Genomic DNA, 23,347 nt, shown 5'->3' on the forward strand with positions numbered 1-23,347 from the left:
GAAGCTTGAAATCTCACACCACCAGACTGCTTTTTTTGCCTCTATTATCAGGCTTCTTAACGGTTCTTGGGCTATGGTACTGTGTGTTTCAGCTCTAACCCACTGTGGACATTGGACTTGGCCTACGGTATTGCTTTTGTAGTCGGTCTATTATATACAGATACAGTGAAAAACTTTGAGTTGCATGCTATACAGGTAATGCAAACACAGAAAGAAAATAGGGTGCAGAATACGGTGAAGACAGACACAAACTGCTGGAGTAACTCTGCGGGTCCGGCTGCCTCCCTAGAGAAAAGGATTGGGTGATGTTTAGGGTCAAAAAGAAGGGTTTCGACCCGAAACGTCACCTATTCCATTTCTCCAGAGATGCTGCCTGACCTGCAGAGTTGCTCCAGCAATTAGCGTCTGTCTTTGGTGTAAACCAGCATCTGCAGTTCCTTCCTATGCAGAATAGAGTGAGACAGCCTTGTGCAAGGGCCACCCCATGAAGATCAGGAATACTTCCTTAATAACTAAGAGGTCAGTTCAAGAGTCTGATGACAGTGACAAGGAAACTATTCTTGAATCTGGTGTTACACGCATTTAAACTTTTGTGAACACAGCCCAGTCAGTCCATCACCGGCTCTGACCTCCCCACCATCGAAGAGATTTACCGGAGTCGCTGCCTCAAAAAGGCAGCCAGCATCATCAGAGACCCACACCACCCTGGCCACACACTCATTTCACCACTGCCATTGGGAAGAAGGTACAGGAGCCTGTAAACTGTAAGGTCCAAGTTCAGCAACAGCTTCTTCCCTACAGCCATTTGGCTATTAAACACGACAACCTCATATAAGCTCTGAACTACATAGTCTATTATTGTTATTATTGGGGTTTTTGTGTGTACGTATGTGTGCGTGTATATAATATATACTGTATGTGTGTATTTGTGAGTATGTGTATATCTACACTTACTGACCTTTTTTTCTCTCTCGTTTATTATATTGTTTACTCATGTTTACTATGTTTACATATTCTGTTGTGCTGCTGCAAGTACGAGTTTCATGGTTCTATCTCAGACAAATGACAATAAAACACTCTTGACTCTTGAATCTTGTGCCAGAAGGGATAGGGGAGAAGAGAGAATGACCATGGTATGTGTAGCCCATGATCATGTTGGCTGTTTCCTGAGGCAGCGTGGTGTATTTGGAGTGGTTCTTTTCCTTTTTTCCTCTTCTTCTTGTCTCAGGCAGTCCTTTTGGGATGGGGGATGACTTGCTTCCACGCCAGTTTATGCGAGTTCCCATGACTGACGGCAGAGTGGGGACCGCCGACACTTCCACAAGGCGGGAGGTGAGCAGTTTGGTGAGATGATGCCTCTTCTGCCGTTGACCTTGGTCTTCTGGACACCCCCAACGCGTGGCCTCAGCATCCTCAGGTCCACCCTCAATGTTCCTTCTCCACTTTGAACAGAGATCCACGACCTCTTGCACACACACACACACACACACACACAAAGATGCCCCATATACGCCTGTAATATTTGATAGTGATTAGATAATTAGATGCTTAAGATAGTTACCAGACCATGTGTTTCACTGAATCATTTGATGAATCTACTCGTAGGATTTATGCATCAGCCCTGGTTCAGCCCAACTCCTCTTAGCCACACGTGGCTCTCAGTGGCTTCAAGGCCCACTGCAAGGGAGAATAGTAAGATTAAACGAGAACTTACCAGTTCGAAGTTTGATTGTTATTTTATGAGGAGTACGTTGAGGGAATACGTGAAGAACCCCGCCAGGACGCATGCGTGTCATTCTTCAAAGCAGCGGTGTGAAATCACAGATAACTGTAATGACTAAACATAGTAAGATTAGAGAAGATACCAGTTGAGTATATGATCAAGGGTGGGAGCGGAGGGCACGTATTCCCTCAACGTACTCCTCATAAAATAACGATCAAACTTCGAACTGGTAAGTTCTCGTTTAATCTTGCTATTTTACTTCGGAGTCACGTGAGTGACTATGTGAAGATTTCAAAGCTCTGTGATTTCATGCCGTGGAAACGAGTCCATGCATCACATCTGCCTTAATGACTGTGGGAGGAATTGTGTCAACATAATTTAGACATGAATCCGACATTGAAATCCATGAAAAATTTATTAACACCAAATTATAGCCCCTATTTATGGGGTAAATTAAATTACAGAACTTAAAATTATTTCTGCAAACGTTCCAGGTTTAATGACTGGTTAATGATAAAATAGTTGGAATGTTTTTTCCCCTGACCATCCTGCTGTCTTGAGGATTTGGTCCATTGGTACATCCAACTGCATAGCTGCCGATGTAGCTGCAGCCCTGGTGGAATGAGATTTAAAAATATTAGTATCCACCCCAGCCTGTGTTAGAACCTGTTTCAGCCATCTTGAGATGGTCTGGACCGTCACTTTTTTGTGTGGTTGCTTGTGGCTGATTAAAAGTGCCTTCTCATTGCCTCTGATGATTTTCGTGTTCTCCATGTATAACAACAAATGTCTTACTATACAGAGACGATCATCTGTTGGGTAAGACCTAAATTCTATATTGAGGCCTGCTGATCCCTGTCTGTTCTGCTTAACTAATTCATAAATATGAAACTTAATATTTCCAGATGAAGAAGTCATGTTGTCCAGTCTTAATTTATGTAACGACTGTACCCTTTGTGCCGTGACCAAAGCCATTAGCATGACTGTTTTCAGTGTCAGTCTATGTAGGGACAGAGCTGTTGCTGGAGACCAATTCCTTAGCATCGTCAGGACAATACTCACATCCCATATTTGAGAGTACCTGGTTCTTGGGGAATTGGTATTAAAAATTCCCCTCATAAGTTTTGTTACCAGGGGGTGAGTCCCAACAGAATGACGCTCTGTTCTTTGCCATAGATAAGTTGATAGGGCACTTCTGGCGCAGTTGATGGCACTATAACTGAGCCCCTCATCATAATGGAGGCCTGCCTGGAATTCCAGAACAGACGGGATGTTCATTGATCTGTAGGTGATGCTGTTTCTGTGACAATACATCTCCCATTTCCTGATATAGACCAGATATTGTTTTTTGGTGGACTGTCTGTGGGCCGCCGAAATTATGTTCACTGTTCGGTCAGTCAGTTCCAGCTGTAGTAGAGGTATTTTTAGACTCTACAAATTAATAAATTCATATAGTTATGACATGGGTCACTATCCCTTGTTACGGGATGAACCAATAAATCTGGTCAATTCGGGATGGTGATCCATGGTTCTAATACCATGTTGTGTATCACAGGGAACCATGGTTGAGTAGGCCAATCGGGTACTACCAAAATACCAGACGCAGAGTCTTGCTGTATTTTCCTTAATACCCGACTGATGAGGCAGAAAGGAGGGAATGCATAAATAAACAATTTCCCCCAATGCAGCGAAAATGCATCTGTCGCCGCTGCCCCAGGGTCTGGTTCCCACGAAACATAGTTTGATAACTGGTGATTAAGTCTGGATGTGAATAGATCGATATCTGGTGTTCCATACCGTGCTGTAATATCAGCAAATACTTTTTATTCAACATCCATACGGTGTTTTCATTAAATTTGCGTGACCTGGTGTCCGCCACTGAATTTAGTTTACCTGGTAGGTAAGTAGCTGATATCCAAATATGTCTCTGGATACACCATTGCCAAATTGTATTAGCCAGATTGTCACATGATGTCGATTTGTTTCCACCCATGTGGTTGATATATGCTACCACGGTGGTATTGTCAATCTGTAGTCTAACATGCTGGTGATATAACCCAGAACAATATGACTTTAGGCCATGGAATGCACCCAACATTTCCAGGTAGTTTATGCCCAGTGTTTGTAATAATGATGCCTCCTGTGCAGTCCATCTACCTCCACAGCTGGAGATGGAATTGGTGGCACCCCAACCAAGTGCACTGGCATCAGTTTGTAGCACCATAGAAGGGTTGCTGATAATGATTGGATTGAAACAAAGCCGAATGTTATCTTTCCACCATTTTAGTTCCATTATAGCTTTGATTGGTAGCTTCATTGGTCTGTCAAAATGACCAGCATTAATTTTGAGTGCTCGTATTTTTGCTCTCTGTAAATTTTGGTAATGTAAAGGTCCGAATTGTGTGGCTGGAAAAGCAGCCACCATTTTGGCAATTACTTTTGCTACCAATCTGATGGACGGTTTACTGATGTCAATGAGGTTATTGCAAGCCTATTAAGTCTATAGCCTTTCCCTTTGGCAAAGTCACTGACATGTGAACTGAGTCAATGGTGAACCCCAAATAGTCCATAGTAGTGGAAGGCGTTAATTTAGATTTAACTGGATGGATAATAAACCCCAGTTTTTCAAATAACTGTTTTGTGGCTGTTACGGTTTGTTTGGCCAATTCCAAAGTTTTGCCCACAATAAGTATGTCATCTAGATATGCCATGACCATGTGTTTTTGTTTCCGTAGAAACGCTAGGGCTGGTTTCAAAATTTTTGTGAACAGCCTGGGGGCTGATGTTAACCTATTTGGCAGCGCTCTATACTGCTAGGGCTGTCCCATCCAGTTGAATTTTAAGTAACATCTGTGGTCACCTCGTATAGGCACTGAATAGTAAGCATCTTTTAAATCGATGCTAGCCATGAAGTAACCTTTGGAAATCAATTGTTTTGCAATAACAAAGGTTTCCATTTTAAAATGAATATATTGTACAAATGTATTCAATTTGGTCAAATCTATGATGATGCGACAACCACCATCTTTTTTGTTTTTGGTAAAGATATTGGACACGAATTCTAGTGATTCGTGTTGGGATTTTTCAATTACCCCTTTTGCGTAAAGCCGCTCCAGTTCAGCATGCGCTTCTGATTTTTCTTTACCTGAAAGTACGAACATTCGGTTCGGTACACGCTGAACTGGAGGGCTGTATTTGTGTATAAATTCTATGGTATATCCCTAGATACTGCTTAAAATATAAGTGTCGGTAGTTAACATACTCCATGCATCCAGAAAGAAGTGTAATCTCCCCCCAACCTCCATGCTCCCTGCAATTTGTAGGAAACCAGACCCACCTACCTCCATAGTTACCAGTGGCAGGTTTACTTCTTTTTGTAAATCCTTCGTTGATGTTGAGGCGCCGGTGTCTGGGTTTGTGGTTGGGTTGGTGTTGGAGGTTTGTGTATCTTCCAAAAAGGCCGGCCTGGGCCATGGCCTAAAAAAAACTAATGTTCGGTGTACCGAACCTTTGAGCTTTCACCAGTTTGTCTTGTTCTACTGGTGGGTGCGTAAGGGTGCTGTTTATGGCCGTAGTAGGTTTTTGATGGTCGCTTTTATGAGCCCCAGGGTTTTTGCCTCCTCATCGAGCTCCTTGACTTGCTTCGATAGGTTACCTCCAAATAGTACAATTGGTGGTTTTACGTTTCCAGGTTTGCACAGACCTGCGAATTTCGGGTTTAGAGCAGGTCGGATGGCACTCTTCCTGATGCTGTTTATTTCATATTGTGTGTTGCGAAGCAATGCCAGTGCATCCTGTTGGTCCTGTGACATGTCCTTACCGTGGTGTCCAATACAGCCTGTTCCTGTAGCTGGTTAAAGGGCATATAATCTATACTGGCAGCTAGTTTTTGTTCCAGGTTTTGGCCAGTCTGGTCTGGCTGTATGAAGTTGGACACCATGTCCAGTAGATTTTCACGTTCCTGCACCCCTTGCACACTTGATTTCTCTTCTGCAAACCCCTCTTCAGGATCAGCCCAGAACTGACCAGTACTCCCCTCTGACGAGGGAGATGCACTGTGCAGCCCTACAAGAGGTGCTGCTGTGGGTTTAACATAGTGCCCACAGTGACTAGACTCCATCTCCCGGAGCCTGTCACGTTGGAGCAACTGCTCACACACCGCTCCATCCGGCTCCAGCGCTCACGGTCGCTGGCTGCTCGCGGCTGCTCTAAGTCGGACTCATCTGAGTCAACGACTTTGTTGGTTTTTTGTTTTGCCTTACCGCCCGGCCGCGGAGTGGATCTGGCCGGTGCGGAGGCGAAGTCGGGCACAGCTGTTCCCATTACGGGTGATTCATGTGCCGCTGGCTGCTGCTGGCTGCCCGCAACTCCGCGGTCCTCCCCCGCCAGCTTTGTCGCAGCCCTCGTTGTTTTCTTGGACTTGTCCATTGACTCCCCACCTGTAAATCAGTATGGGAACAACACAAAAAACCGCAGAGTATCTCTTACCTGCAGGTTCCGGCTTTTAAAACTGCCGCTGCGGGGGAACATCGTTCCACCCCGCCTGACTGTTTCACAATGCGTGTAGCGATATGACACGCATGCGTCCTGGCGGGGTTCTTCACGTAGTCACTCGCGTGACTCCGAAGTAAAATCCCAGGGTGACCTTCTGTGCTGCATTGATGGAGAGCAGCACTGTCTGAAATGCTGCTGCGGTCAATGCATGGAACGTTGATCAAAGACCCTTCTACTTTCCAGTGAGATGTCAATGTCACACATGCATTTGGCCAGCACAGTGGTGCAGCCTCTCAGAGTCGCCGGAGACCCAGGTTTGATCCTGACCTCAGGTGCTATCTATGTGGAGTTTGCACGTTCTCTCTGTGACCATGTGGCCTTTGTCCGGGTGCTCTGGTTTCCTCCCACATCCCAAAGATGTGCGGGCTTATTGGTTAATTGGCATCTGTAAAATTGCTTCTAGCGAGTGGATGAGAAAGTGGGATAACATAGAACTAATGTGAACAGGGGAGCATGGTCAGATGGTCAGCATGGACTCGTTGGGCTGAAGGGCCTGTTTCCAAGCTGTATCTTTAACCAAAAACTCATGATTGCACCTGAAAACATGCTGTGGAGAAATCGATTGCAGTATTTCATAGGTTCCAACCCTGGCTACATGTTGTGGACAACAACACATTTTGGGATAAATCAACACTGTGAAGCATTTTATAAACCCACGTTTGTTCTCACTTTTCATGGGGTTACAAGCAAAATTTGATCAAACTTGGATCCACCATCAGGAGTCCAAACCTGTTCCCTGTTCTTGATTAACAAGGGCATCAAAGATTATGGGGAGAAGGCTGGAGAGTGGTGTTGAGAGGAAAAAATAGATCAGCCATGATCGAATGGCAAAGTAGACAATGGGCCGAATGGCCTAAGTCTGCTACTATGCTTTAGGATCTTATGTTCCTGGAGGTGTAAATGTTGGTCATGGGAAATCCACCACTCTTTCATAAGTTGTAGGAGCGGAATTAGGCCATTCGGCCCATCGGGTCTACTCTGCCATTCAATCATGGCTGATTATCTTTCCCTCTCAACCCCATTCTCCTGCCTTCTCCCCATAACCCCTGACACCCGTACTAATCAAGAATCTGTCAATCTTCGCCTTAAAAATATCCATTGACTTGGCCTCCACAGCCTTCTGTGGCAATGAACTCCATAGATTCACCACCCTCTGACTAAGGAAACCTCTCCTCATCTCCTTTCTAAAGATACATCCTTTTATTCTGAGTCTGTGCCCTCTGGTCCTGGACTCTCCCACTAGTGGAAACATCAGTTGATGAAAATGCATTTACAGTAAAGAGCAAACCCTCAATGACGATTGCGCTCGGATTGGATTTCAATCTTTGCATTTTTCTGAAAAGTTTATCAGCGAATCATACCTTGGAATTTTACTTGGAAATTCAAAGACCTGGCGAAGTTCCATTAAAGCACGTGTTAACTCTCCCAGTAAAGGCTGTGACTGCCATAGTGCTCACGGCTTAGACGGGCTGGAGTTTGTCTAATGTGTTCAGGAAAGGTTCCTCGGTCATGTCGTAGCGGACCTACAAGGGAGAGGAGCAAAGTTTAATCTACTCTTAGGAAATTGCGAAGATCAAGTGACTTTGGTTCCAGAGACTACGGTTTTATTAGCTTTGAAATTAGTTATGGATAAAGAAAGGGTGGGCCCACGGGTTAAAATTCTGAATGGCGGCAAGAGCTACGATGTACCCGCTACGTTCATTCCCCATGCTTACCATGAGTTTGATTTTTTTTTAAACTCGGGAGAGCTGTTGGAATGAACTCGTACCGTGGGACAGGGCTATATGTTTGCAGATGGCACCAAAGCGGCTGATATCATAGATAGCGAAGATAGTTATCAGAAATTATAGCAAGATCTTGATTGGTTGGTCAAGTGGGCTCAGAAATGGTTAATAGAGTTTAAATGCAGATGAATGCAAGGTTTTGCATTCTGTGAAGTTAAACCTGGGCAGGTCCTTCACAGTGAATGGCAGAGCCCTTGAGCAGATGGATCTAGGAGTGCAGGTATACAGTTCCTTGAAAGTGGCATCACAGGTACTGTAAATAATGGGGTTAGAAGGCTTTTGGTATTTTGGCCTTCAAGAGTCAGGGTATTGAGTATAGAAGGTACACAAAAATGCTGGAGAAACTCAGCGGGTGCAGCAGCATCTATGGAGTGAAGGAAATAGGCAACGTTTCAGGTCAAAACCCTTGGGTGATCATCCCGTTCCTGCCTTCTCCCCATATCCCCTGACTCCATTATTTTTAAGAGCCCTATCTAGCTCTCTCTTGAAAGCATCCAAAGAACCTGCCTCCACCGCCCTCTGAGGCAGAGAATTCCACAGACTCACCACTCTCTGTGAGAAAAAGTGTTTCCTCATCTCCGGACTGAGATTCAGGGGAGAGAGAGATAAGGAATGGTTCCTTAAGTCCCTTAGGGACCCTTCTTCAGACTGTAGGGTACATGGATAGGAAAGGTTTAGAGGGATATGGGCCAAACACAGGCAGTTGGGATTAGCGTAGATGGGGAATCTTGGTCTGAAGTTGGAATGGGCAAGTTGGGCTGAAGGGCCTGTTTCCGTGCTGTGTGATTTTATGGATGGAAGATAAGAGGGTGAAGAATGACAGAGATGTGGTCAACCTCCTCGATCTCTCTCTTTCTCCCTCCCATCCACACCATGAAGATAAATGGCTGAGAACACAAACAACCTTCCCATGTAATTCATACACTTGATTTCAGCAGAGTATCTTAAGCTGAAAATTACTATCCAATATCTGTGTGTTTTTGCCAAGTGTAACCCGCTAACGTTCTCACAGTGTATGTGTATTGTTCTGCAGACTCTCATTCCCATTTCCAGCAAAAATGCAGTAATTTAATCTAATAACAGTATTTTACCAATCTTTTCAGTGCAGGTAAAAGGACACCCATGCCTCATCGGCAGAATGTACAATCTAATATTTCAGTATCCATTCCTGTTCAGTCAATTTCCTGAAAAGTGAGTAAAATTGATGGCTAGGAGGCTACCCAAACACACCAGGAGCACACACACACACACACACACACATAGACCCTTTGAAAGCATCCACATACAGGGTGTATAAGAGCTCCCTGCATCTGTACTGTAGGTACAGGACCAGAACGAAAATTTGCCTGCGAAAGTCAGTATTTGCGAGAGGCAGACAGGTGAAACAAAAGCATTGCTACATCTCGGCAATTACTCTGCCTTTCTATTCAACAGTGTCAAAGACTAATAAATATTTCAGGCTGATGTGTATCAATGAATCTTCTGTCCTATTTGGCATCTGCTCTCTCAGCTTTCAGCGGAGGACAGGTGCAGGAGATAAAAAGGGATTTCATTTCGAACCAGCTTTTCCTGACACGGGGAAAATCTGAGATCATAAAAACCCCCAATCCCTGTACTTTTTCCACAATAATCAATTTTCACCCTGGCATCGCAAGCATGGCAGTAATTATACAGAGCAGTTGACCAAAGCTGAGGGGCAAACAAACCCGTTATGGTAGCGCGAAACAAGCATGATAAAATTATGCCCTAATGTTATTGAATTAAACAGTGTGAATGATAGAGAAGCAGGTTTGGGTTCTGGTTACCACACTACATGCCTGCCTCGATCACTCTTAAATCATCTTGTGGAGATAATGATTATTTTCTTTCCTTATTTCTCTTTTCGCATTGTTGCAAAGACACGGCCCAGATTAACGGCTGTTCTAATGCTACTAAAATGTATTACCGTACAAAGCTTATTAATTCGGAAGAAATAGCCTTGCTGAATCGACACACTGCATTTAATACACTCAATGTCATCGGGACGGAAATCAGAAATGCAAAGTGCCGTTTAAAAAGTATTTAGTGCTGGATTTTCCCTGCTTGAAGGATTCGAGCAGAAACAAATTTGAGGTGGGAAGCAGCTCTGTGGAGTATTTTAGTTTCAGTTTAGGTTAGCTTGGAGATACAGCGTGAAACAGGCCCTTCGGCCCACCGAGTCCATGCTGACCAGCGATCCCAGCACACTAACACTATCCTACACGAGGGACAATTTTTACATTGATACCAAGCCAATTAACCTACAAATCTGTACGTCTTTGGAGTGTGGGAGGAAACTGAAGTTCTCAGAGAAAACCCACGCAGGTCACGGGGAGAACGTACAAACTCTTTACAGACAAACACCCGTAGCCAGGATCGAACCCAGGTCTCTGGTTGCTGTAAGCACTGTAAGGCAGTAACTCTACCGCTGCGCCACCATGTTGCCCTAGGGTTTCTAGGGTGGTCTAATTTCGATCCATATTGTGGTGCCGGCTAATTTAGCTGACATGTTGATTCAATCCTTTCATGGTCTATCTTGGCGTGACAATCATTCTGCTGATTGCCTGACAAGCGAGGTTTTATTATCATTCCGAAACTTGCAATAAAAGAGCAACAAGGGTAAAAAATACTGTTGAATGGTGTGTGTCTACTCTGCGCCCGCTTAAAGACAGGGCGCAGCAGGATTTCAATGGAATGTTTAAGGGGAGTGGGTCAATTGGTTATGTGGTGGCGCAGCGGTAGAGTTGCTGCCTTGCAGCACCAGATACTGTGGTTTCATCCTGACTATGGGTACTGTCTGACAATAGACAATAGACAATAGGTGCAGGAGTAGGCCATTTGGCCCTTCGAGCCAGCATCGCCATTCAATGTGATCATGGCTGATCATCCCCAATCAGTACCCCGTTCCTGCCTTCTCCCCATATCCCCTGACTCCGCTATTTATAAGAGCCCTATCTAGCTCTCTATCGAAAGCATCCAGTCTGTGCGGAGTTTGTACGTTCTCCCTGTGACCACACGGGTTTCCTCCAGGTGCTCCGGTTTTCTCCCACGCTCCGAAGACGTACAGGTTTGTAGGTTGATTTGCTTCTGGAAACTTCCTCTCGTGCAAAACGGTGATAACATAGAACTGGTGTTCAGGTGGTTGTTGGCCGGCATGGACTCGGAGGGCTGAAGGGCCTGATTCACTGCTGTATCTCTGAACTAAACTAAACTAAACTAAGTCGAAACTAAAAGTTCCTGTTTTTGCAACAAATCATTTACAGAGTCATAGGGAATTTCCACTGGAGGCCACTCGGCCCATTGTGTCGATGCCATTTGGGATACGGCTGCCCAGCGTCATTCAGTTTTGCAGGGTGAGGGATTATATGCGCACCTCCATGCATTTTTACACGTGATCACGGTCGCTTCTTCCAGCACCCTGTCCGACAATGAGTTACCCAGAACAAACATAGATCATTGAACTGTACAGCACAAGAACAGGCCCTTCGGCCCACAATGTCTGTGCCGAACATGATGCCAAGACCAACTCTTATCTGCCTGCACATGATCCACATCATTCCCCGCAGATCCGTATGTCTAGCCAAAAGCGTATTAAATGTATCTGCCTCCACCACCAATCCAGGCCGTGCATTCCAGCCCCTCACCACTCTCTGTTAAAAGAGTTCAAGAAGGAACTGCAGATGCTGGAAAATCGAAGGTAGACAAAATTGCTGCAGAAACTCAGCGGGTGCGGTAGCATCTATGGAGCGAAGAAAATAGGCAACGTTTCGGGCCGAAACCCTTAAGAAAGAACTGCAGATGCTGGAAAATCGAAGGTAGACAAAATTGCTGGAGAAACTCAGCGGGTGCGGCAGCATCTATGGAGCGAAGGAAATAGGCAACGTTTCGTCCCGAAACGTTGCCTATTTCCTTCGCTCCATAGATGCTGCCGCACCCGCTGAGTTTCTCCAGCAATTTTGTCTACCTCTGTTTAAAGAGGTTGGCTGCACATCTCCATTAAACCACGCCCTTCTCATCCTGAATCTATGTCCTCTAGTATTTGATTTTTCCATCCTGGAGAAAGGGTTTGACTATCTACCCTCTCTATGCCTTTTATATACTTCCCCGCAATCTCTGGTGTTCCAGAGAAATCAATCCATGTCTGTTCAACCTCTCCCTGTAGCTAATAGCCCCATAATCCAGGTAACATTCTGGTAAACCTCCTCTGCACCGTCTCCAAAGCCACCACATGCTTCCAGAACTACAGGCAATATTCCATATGTGGCCTAAGACCACTATATATCTATAAGAAAGAGCTCAAGAGGAATGTGTGGCTGAACAAACATAGAAACATAGAAAATAGGTGCAGGAGTAGGCCATTCGGCCCTTCGAGCCTGCACCGCCATTCAATATGATCATGGCTGATCATCCAACTCAGTATCCTGTACCTGCTTACTCTCCATACCCCCTGATCCCTTTAGCTACAAGGGCCACATCTAACACCCTCTTAAATATAACCAATGAACTGGCCTCAACTACCTTCTGTGGCAGAGAGTTCCAGAGATTTACCACTCTCTGTGTGAGAAATGTTTTTCTCATCTCGGTCCTAAAGGATTTCCCCTTTATCCTTCAACTGTGACCCCTTGTCCTGGACTTCCCCAACATCGGGAACAATCTTCCTGCATCTAGCCTGTCCAACCCCTTAAGAATTTTGTAAGTTTCTATAAGATCCCCCCTCAATCTTCTAAATTCTAGCGAGTACAAGCCGAGTCTATCCAGTCTTTCTTCATATGAAGTCCTTCATATGAAAGAACAAGTTATATAATAAACACTGATGACTGGCAAGAAGGTCCAGCCGATAAAGTAGACCATACAACCCAACTCACCTGCTCCATCTGCAATTCACCCACCTCAGCGAACATTCTTCAGCGATTTCGCCTCACAAACCTACTTTGATACATATTTCACTCTGGGTGAGATCGATATACTTGCCTTGGACACAGAGCAGAGTCATAAGCTCATAAGATCATAAGTGGTAGGAGTAGAATTGATGGGCCATTCGGCCCATCAAGTCTACTCCGCCATTCAACCCTGGCTGATCTATCACTCCCTCCTAACCCCATTCTCCTGCCTGAGTAAGCCATTTAGAACGGAGACGAGGAAACACTTTTTCCCACAGAGAGTGATGAACCTGTGGAATTCTCTGCCTCAGAGGGCGGTGGAGGCAGGTTCTCTGGATGCTTTCAAGAGAGAGCTAGATAGGGCTCTTAAAAATAGCGGAGTCAGGGGATATAGGGAGAAGGCAGGAACGGGGTACTGATTGGGGATGATCAGCCATGATCACATTGAATGGCGGTGCTGGCTCAAAGGGCCAAATGGCCTACTCCTGCACCTATTGTCTATTGTCTATTGTCTATTGTCATGTCGACTCATACTCGCAACATGGTCGACATGAGGTCGTAGGAGGTCTTCGTAACTCTCCTTCATGCTCAAGTGTGGTCTCCGCGTACTCGAGGCCTCAGCTAGATCGCGGTGTATTTTTCAATATGTTAAAAAATGCCCGCGAGTAAAAAAAGGTCGCCATGGAAAAAATCGCACTTTCTTTACTCGTAGGTCGTAGTAGGTCAGCATATTAGTCAATGGTAATCGAGGGTAGTCGAAGGTAGTCGTATAGATAGTCTTCATTCATCATAGTCGAAGGGAGGTCAAAGGAGATCGAAGGAGGTCGTCCTTCACTCTCCACTATTCAGTGTCCAATTTTCCCGAAGTTAGTCGTAGCTAGTCGAAGCTAGTCTTCAACATAGCCGAAGGAGGTCAAAGGAGGTCTTCAACATGTCATTTTTTAAACTCTTCTAAACTCGCCAATTCAGTCGCCCAAGTGGGACAACTCCTTTAATCACCTTAATGGAAGGAAGTGGTGAATCCTTCCAGTGTTGTTTTCCACCCTCCACTCATAGCTGATGGCAATGTCGGGGCCTTGCCAATAGTTCTTTCAGATCTGAGGTGAGACACTCTTTCTAGGGAGAAGAGTAAAATCACAGTTGTTTGATAACTTACCTTGCTGGGTGGTTAGGTTGGCATTAACCCTAGAGTCACAGTTCAGTTTAGTTTATTGTCACGTGTACCGAGGTACAGTGAAAAGCTTTTGTTGCGTGCTAATCAGTCAGCAGAAAGACAACACATGATTACAATCGAGCCGTCCACAGTGTATAGATACATGATAAGGGAATAACATTTAGTGCAAGGTAAAGCCAGCAAATTCCGATCAAGGATAGTCCGAGGGTCATCAATGAGGTAGATAGTAGTTCAGCACTGCTCTCTCTGGTTGTGGTGGGATGGTTCAGTTGCCTGATAACAGATGAGAAGAAACTGTCCCTGAATCTGGAGGTGTGCCTTTTCACACTTCTGTACCTTTTGCCTAATGGGAGAGGGGAGAAGAGGGAGTGGCCGGGGTGCGACTCGTCCTCGATTATGCTGCTGGCCTTGCCGAGGCAACAAACCATTCAGCACAGAAACTGGCCCTTCAGCCCAACTTGCACACGCTAACCAAGATACCCCCATCTACACTAGTCCCACCTGCCCACCTTAGGTGTTGATATTGCACTGATTGTGTTGTATTAGTTAAGGAGGATTTGGAGTGAAGAAAGGTTGGAAAGCGCAGAGCACGACTCCTGCTTTCTCCACTGCGCACCTGAGTTGTTAAGGATTTGAGTTTGATTTGATTAAAATGTTCAAAGAAGGGACTTACAGGATATGCTGAAAGACACCAGTCTCATTAATGTTAATAGCTCCTTGAAATCACAGCTTTGTGACTGTAAAATAGCTAATCCCCATTGGAAAGAGATATTAACTACATTAGCCGCGAAACAGTCCATAAAGTGGGACATGTACTAATGAAAATTCTTGTAATATTACAGTACTCTCGCATCACAAAGCTTCCTATCAAGGATCGTCAGATATCCCTTGTCTTCCCTGAGCATCAGCAACCCGGCCACACACTGCGGGCTCAGTCTTATGGGAATAAGGGTGGTTGAAAAGAATAACCTAAAGAGGATGCAAAGGCGTTCAATTTATGAAGTCGTCTAAGCCACGTCGAGATTAGAACCAGGTTTGGTTTTTGCCACCTCCCTGCTATTCTCCGTTAATCTTTGCTGGATGAAGTCTGGTACTTTTGTAATTAAATTGCTCAATAGCTTGTCCTTTGATTTAGTTTAGTTTAGAGAAACAGCGCAGAAACCAGGCCCTTTTGGACCACTGAATCCGTGCCGACCAGCGATCCCTGCACACTATAGCACTATCGTACAAACCTGTCCGTCTTTGGAATGTGGGAGGAAACCGGAGCACCCGGAGAAAACCCACAAGGTCATGGGGAGAACGTGCAAACTCCGTACAGACAGCACCCGTGGTCAGGATCGAACCCAGGTCTCTGGTGCTGTGAGGCAGCAATTCTACCGCTGTGCCACCGTGCCGCCCTAGTTCTCGCAACCTCTTCCCAATCAATGATAGGTATTTGACGAGCCTATAGAATCATGGCCAGATGACAAATGCACAAAGAAAGAGCAGTGTCGATCTCAGCCTCTGTGATGCTAGCATTATTCAACGATTAATCCTCGATTAACACGTGCAAACTCGACCAGTGATTCTCCTCCTGCTCGCTATTCAATGACGCCTGCTGTAAAATGTGTCTAAATAAATGTTCAATGAAGATAGATTGAGATGAGCTGCCAACAAGGCCTTCAAACGCCGCACGTGGCAAGGCTGATATGAACTCTATAAACTCGCGTCATTCGATAAAGGAGGGGAGGAAATCATAAACGCAAATCACATTTTTCTTCGTAGGAAGGAACTGCAGATGCTGGTTTGCACCGAAGATAAACACAAACAGCTGGAGAAGCTGAGTGTTTGTGTCTATCTTCACATTCTTATTCAATGGTTAGGCAGAGGTTAAGCTATTCTGTTCGATTCAGAGTACCACTTCATTTTGAAATGCTCCTTTAAAATAGTGTTGTCACTAAATGTGTAATTCACACATCTGCTACCCAGTCCATGGAGTTCATGTGCAGATATTTAACTTAACACTTCAAAGATCCTCACATGGGAGGGGCTCCAACTTCAATTCATGAATTTGATCTTTGAAAACATCTTTATAACTGTAACAGTGAGGAACTCTTCCCACCAGTAATTTTCACTCATTTCATTGCTCAATCCATTCGTCCATTTACCACCCAAGTAATATATGAGCGGTTAATACCACTTCCTCTTCACATACAACACCAAGTCTCACGCTATCAATATCCAGCAAGTACCACTGATCAAATCAGTAGCTGGATCAACCATATCATTATTGTGACTACCGTAGCATAGCGGTAGAACTACTGCCTTGCAGCGCCAGAGTCCCGGGTTCGATCCTGACTACGGGTGCTGTCTGTACGGAGTTTGTACATTCTCCCCGCCACCTGTGTGGGTTTTCTCCGAGAACTTTGGTTTCCTCCCACACTCAGGTTTGTATGGTATAAATGTAGAATTGTCCCTAGTGCGTGTAGGATAGTGTCAATGTGCGGGGGATTGCTGGCCGGCGCGGGCTCAGTGGGCCGAGGGGCCTGTTTCCGCGCTGTATCTCTCAACTAACAAAAAGCTAAACTAACCTGTAGGCTGGGGCCCCTGCAAATGGTTTCTCATCTGACGACCCAATGGTTTCCCCCTATCTGCAAGACACAAGTTAGACGTGGCATGGATGATTCTCCATTTGGGGAGTAACACCAACACTCGAGAAGAATAAGGCTTAGGTTTAGGTTTATCGTTGTCACATGTACCGAGGTACAGTGAACTGCTTTGTTTTGCATGCAATCCAATCACATCAGATAATACTATTCACAAATACAGCTGGGCCAAAGACAAGTACAATAAATGGAACAAAGGGGAAGATACAGAGTGCGAAATGTAGTTCTCTGCATTGTGGCGGATCAGTTCCGTAGACAAAGTCCGCAATAGGGTGGAGGTGAATCGGACAATACCCTAGTTCAGTGATTCCCAACCTGGGGCCATATGGCAAATCTCAGGGGGGCCACAGAAAAATTTGGGGATCTAGGGGGCCACAGGTTCAATGAAGGGGCCACCTTTTTCCGCTAATAATGTCAGGGGGGGGGCCACAGAAAAATTAAAGAGCCCAAGGGAGCCATGAGCTAAAAAAGGTTGGGAACCACTGCCCTAGTTTATGGAAGCACCGTTCAGAAGCCTGATTACACACAATTGAAGCTTTTAATCTCGGTGCCTCAGTGCACGTGACCATTAACTAAACTAAACTAATCTAAACAGAGGGGAAGAAACTGTCCCTGAGTCTGGTGCTGCCAAGCTTCTGTTCCTTCCGCCATTTAGGAGTGGCGAGAAGTAGGAATAAATGTGGGGGACAAGTCTGATGTTGGTTGCATTTCCAAGGCAGCGTGAAGTGTAGATGGAGTCGTTGGTGGGGAGTCTGGTCTGTGTGATGGACTGAGCCACATCCACAACTCATTGCTATTTCTTGTGGTCTTAGGTAGAGCTTTTCCCAAAACAAGCTTTCAATGGTGCATTCTGTCTATGAGAGATGTAGCATGGAATCAGGCCTTTTGGCCCCTCGGGCCCATGCTGACCATAACTGCCTATATCACTAATCCTATGCTAATGCAATTCATCTTTAATCTCTGGCCGATGTCCACCTGTGACCTGCCATGCTTTATCCTGCCTCTACATTTTTCCAGCTTTCCTCTCACTCCCCTTATGATCAGTCTGAAGAAGGGTCACCAATCAATGTTCTCCAGAGATGTTGCCTGACCTGCTGGGTTACTCTCGCACTTTGTGTTCTTTCATCTTTATTCTCTCTGTAGTGTTAGCAACCCCCCCCCCCACCCCCCCCCCTCCACCCCTCCTCCTCCATTCTAACACTCATCTACACACAAGAGGCGACTTACAGCAGTCAATTCCCCCCCCTTTGGGATGTGGAAGGAAACCAGAGCACCCAGGGGAAACCCACACGGTCACAGGTAGAACGTGCAAACTCCACACGGACAGCAGCTGAGGTCAGGATTGAACCTGGGTCTCTGGCGCCGTGAGGCTGTGGCTCTTCCAGCTGCACCACTGTGTTACTGTGTCTAAATCCTCGAACTCCCTACCAAGCAGCAATGTGGGAATAGCTACTGTGGGTAAACGCTCAGAGTCTTTTGCCCAGAACAGGGGAATCGAGAACCAGAGGACATAGGTTTAAGGTGAGGGGGAAAAGATTTAATGGAAACCTGAGGGGTAACATTTTTACATAAAGGGTGGTGGGATGTATGGAACGAGCAGCCAGCGGAGGTAGTTGAGGCAGGGACTATCCCAACATTTAAGAACATTTAGACAGGTACATGGATATATTAGGTTTAGAGGGATCTGAGCTAAAAGCAGGCAGGTGGGACTAGTGTAGATGGGGCATGTTGGTCGGCATGGGCAAATTGGGCTGAAAGGCCTGTTTCCATGTTGTATGACTCTATGACTAAAGGACTACAACAGTTCATTCACCATCACCTGCCCAAGGGAGATTATGGACAAGCCTTGTCAGTGATGTTCATATTAGTTCAGTTCAGTTTATTGTCGCTTGTACCGAGGTACAGTGAAAAGATTTTGTTGCGTGCTAACCAGTCGACAGAAAGACAATACATGATTACAATCGAGCCATTTACAGTGCCCAGATACATGATATGGGAATAACATTTGGTGCAAGGTAAAGCCAGCAAAGTCCAATCAAGGATAGTCCGAGGGTCACCAATGAGGTAGATAGTAGTTCAGGACTAGTTATGGTAGGATGGTTCAGTTGCCTGATAACAGCTGGGAAGTAACAGGCCCTGAATCTGGAGGTGTGCTTTTTCACACTTCTCTACCTTTTGCTCGATGGGAGAGGGGAGAAGAGGGAGTGTGAATTGTCCTTGTTTATGCTGCTGGCCTTGCCGAGGCAGTGTGAGGTATGAATGGAGTCAATGGAAGGGAGGTTGGTTTGCGTGATGGTCTGGGCTTAGGATTTAATGAAGATTGAATGTACATCATAGAATTGCCAATGTTTATATTTACCACCTTCGGATAGCCAGTGAGGAAAATCAAAGCTGTTGATTAAACCATTACAGGTTTGCAGCCTCTGTAAATAGACAAGTCCTGCCAACAGATTATCGCCTTCATTCACAGAGTCCCACTAAGGACCATCAGGGTTCAATGTGTGCACTTCACTTCATCAGATCTGAACTAGTGCCAGCTCCCCAAGTGCATTTTTAATCATCTTTGGCAAACGCATCTCACTAGGAGCGCTGGAGTGAATCAGGTTAAGGATCTCATTCTTAATTATTGTGGCCACGTCAGTCCTCCTCATTTCAGCATTGTAGATGGGGATGAGAGCAGGTTCATCAGGTCCATCCACAAAGGATCCCTCCATAGAAGTTTAAATTCCTTTGAAAGATGAAAATACATTTATTTAGAACCTTCTCCATCCACAGAAAGTCTTTCGGGCCTTCACAGTCCACGAGGGCCTGTCCAAGTCAAGAGTGCTTTATTATCCCAAAACGCAACAATGAAATTCTTACTTTTTAGGTTTTTAGTTTAGAGATACAGCGCAGAAACATACCCTTCGGCCCACCGAGTCCACTCCAGCCCAGCGATCCCCACACATTAACACTATCCTACACCCACTAGAGAAAATTTTACATGTTTATTCCTAGCCAAATAACATACAAACCTGTACGTCTTTGGAGTGTGGGATGGATGAAACCGAAGATCTCGGAGAAAACGCACGCGGTCACGGGGAGAACGTACAAACTCCATACAGACAGCATCCGTAGTCAGGATTGAACCCGGGCCTCTGACACTGTGAGGCAGCAACTCTACCGCTGCGCCACCGTGCCACATTATGTTCAGCAGCACAGCAGGTGACAACAAACATAGGACTCTGTAAACACCATAATAGATAATAAAAAAAGTTTGGTATATATAAAAACCAAACTATAATAGTGCAAAAGACAAATACATTGCCCCAAAGTCTGTGTCGTTCTCAGCTTAGTTGAAGGTTGTGGTGTTTAAGTGCAGCAGTCACAGTTGTAATTAGGAGAGTGGTCATAGAATCACACAGCATGGAAACAGGCCATTCGGTCCATCTTGCCCACATCATCCAAGATGTCCCAGGGGCGCAACGGTAGAGTTGCTGCCTTACAGACCCAGAGACCCTGGTTCAATCCTGGCTATGGGTGCTGTTTGTACGGAGTTTGTACGTTCTCCCCGTGACTGTGTGGGTTTTCTCCGGGTGCTCCAGTTTCCTTCCACGCCCTAAAGACGTGCAGGTTTGTAAGTTAATTAGCTTCGGTAAAAATTGTAAATTGTCCCTAGTGTGTAGGATAGTGTGAGTGTACAGGGTGATCGCTGGTCGGCGCGGACTCGGTGGGTGGAAAAAGTGCCTGTCTCTGCATTGTATCTCTAAAGACCAAATTCTACAGTCTAATGTCTAAATCTAGTCTCACTTGCCCGCGTCTGCCCCATGTCCCTTTAAACCTTTCCTGTCCAATGCACCTGTCCAAATATCTTTTAAACATTGTGATAGTTCCTGCCTCAACTGCCTTCTCTGGCAGCTCGTCCCATACACACTCCGCCCTCTGTGTGAGCAGCAGGTAGTTCAAGCTCCCGCACCAGACCATAACAGCTTCATCTTCTTCAGTGATGTGTACTGAAGGTTAAATATCGAACGTCCCTGCATTGTGACTGAATCATTTGTGTTCCCTTGTGGGAGCTCAGTTTAACATCTGATCAAAACGACAGCGTTTCTGATTCCCTCAGCCGGTGAATCAGCTGAGATATTTGAGATCAACCTTCTGGATTGAGATGGCGCCCAACACAGGCGACTTTAGATGACTTTAGTTTAGTTTAGAGATACAGCACGGAAATACAGACAGGCCCTTCAGCCCACCGAGTCCACACCGACCAGCGATCCTCGCACATTAACACTATCCTAACCACACTAGGGACAATTTACACATACACCAAGCCAATTGATCTACATACCTGGTAGACAAAAATGCTGGAGAAACTCAGCGGGTGAGGCAGCATCTATGGAGCGAAGGAAATATGCAACGTTTCGGGCCGAAGCCTTGTTTCATTCTAATATCGATATTGTGCTCAGTGGAGTCAGCTGTCTGGCTAATACAGGCCAGCGGTTCGCCTCTGCTGAGCCTCTGCCTCCGATTTAAGGTGGTGAGCTCAGTTCAACACATGTAAAGGTAGACAAAAATGCTGGAGAAACTCAGCGGGTGCAGCAGGCAATGCCTATTTCCTTCGCTCCATAGATGCTGCCTCACCCGCTGAGTTTCCCCACTATTTTTGTCTACCTCCGATTTTCCAGCACCTGCAGTTCCTTCTTAAACGACCTACATACCTGCACGTCTTTGGAGTATGGGAGGAAACCGAAGATCTCGGAGAAAACCCATGCGGTCACGGTGAGAACGTACAAACTCTGTGCAGACAGCACCCGTAGTCGGGATTGAACCCGGGTCTCCGGTGCTGCAAGCACTGTAAGGCAGCAACTCTACCGCTGCGCCACCGTGGCCGCCCCGACTATTTGCGTGTTAGCCACAGAAGCAGATCTACAGTCACGTATTACAATCGCTCTCGACTACTACAGCAACACTTCTCACTTTAACTACACTGGAAATGGATCAATTGTAATCACGTACTGTCTTTCTGCTGACGGGTTAGCACGCAACAAAGGCTTTTCACTGTACCTCGGTACACGTGACAATAAACTGAACTTAGCTGAATTCAGCTGGGTAGGAAGTAAATTAAAAACAGGAGCAGCGAGAGAGAATTTTGCAGAACCCTCGTCGGAGAGAGGAGGAGATCTTAAAAAAGGGAGTTGAAGAAGGGTCTCGACCCAAAACATCACCCATTCCTTCTCTCCGGAGATGCTGCCAGTCTGAAGAAGGGTTTCGACCCGAAACGTTGCCTATTTCCTTCGCTCCATAGATGCTGCCTCACCCGCTGAGTTTCTCCAGCATTTTTGTCTACCTTCGATTTTCCAGCATCTGTGGTTCCTTCTTAAACATGCTGCCTGTCCAGTTTAGTTACTCCAGCATTTGGTGTAAACCAGCATCTGCAGTTCCTTTTTATTTGATTTAAGATGAAGAAAGAAATGAAGAAATTCTGTAAGAACCAGCTTATATTTCATCTGATATCCAGGTTAGGAATTCACAAATGGGATCCCTGCACAAGCCCAGACTGGGCTTTACACTTTGGACTTTAGAGATACAGCGCGGAAACAGGCCCTTCGGCCCACCGAGTCCTAGAACTGGGCTGAACTGGGTTTGAAACTCCCGGTTGCCTGAGTCAGAATAAGAAAGGGTTAATGGCCTGTCCCACTTTCACAACCTAATTCACGACCTTTTTTACTCGTGGACATTTTTCATCATGTTGAAAAAACGCCCCGACCTACTTGCTGCCACGAGTATCTATGACCAGCATCACGACCTACCTACGGCCTCCTACGACCTCGTGGCGACCATGCTGCGAGTATGAGTCAAGGGTAAACACGGCAGAGGTTGTGAATTAGGTTGTGAAAGTGGGACAGGCCCTTCACCTTCTTGCATGAATTTCTCCCTCTTAGTCGCACATTAACTTGTTTATTTGCAATGACTGAGTCGCTGTTTTAAGACAGCACCCAGAGGAATTTTCTGTAGGTGCTTCAAGCAACGTGTCACCAGGAAAATAGCATCTGTGTGGAATAAGAGAAAGGAAGCAGCAAATAAGAGAATGGAAACTAGGTTTTGATAAACAAAACTCCTTGTGCGTCTGGCACCGAATCAACAATTGTTCAATCCGATCTGTCACTAAATCTTTACCCTTTCCTACTCATCCTTATGCAGGATGGGCTTAGAGTTTAGTTTCGAGAAACAGCGCAGAAACAGGCCCATCGGCCCACCGAGTCTGCACCGACCAGCAATCCCCGCACACTAAAGGGCCAGTCCCATTTGGGCGTCATTGGCGCAACATCATTTACACGTCACGACGCACGACGCACGCGTCATGACGCGCACGTGATGTGCGCATGGTGCGTGGTGACGTAGGCAGTGACACACAGTCGCGCGCGGCGCCCCAGGATTTTGAGATGTACAAAATCTTCGCGCGCCACCTGCACTATCACTATCCTACGCACACTAGGGACAATTTACAATGATACCAAGCCAATTAACTTACAAACCTTTACATCTTTGGGGTGTGGGAGGAAACCAAATATCTCGGAGAAAACCCATGC

The sequence above is a fragment of the Amblyraja radiata genome, chromosome 31, assembly GCF_010909765.2.
Source record: "Amblyraja radiata isolate CabotCenter1 chromosome 31, sAmbRad1.1.pri, whole genome shotgun sequence".
In the NCBI taxonomy this organism is placed as follows: Eukaryota; Metazoa; Chordata; class Chondrichthyes; order Rajiformes; family Rajidae; genus Amblyraja; species Amblyraja radiata.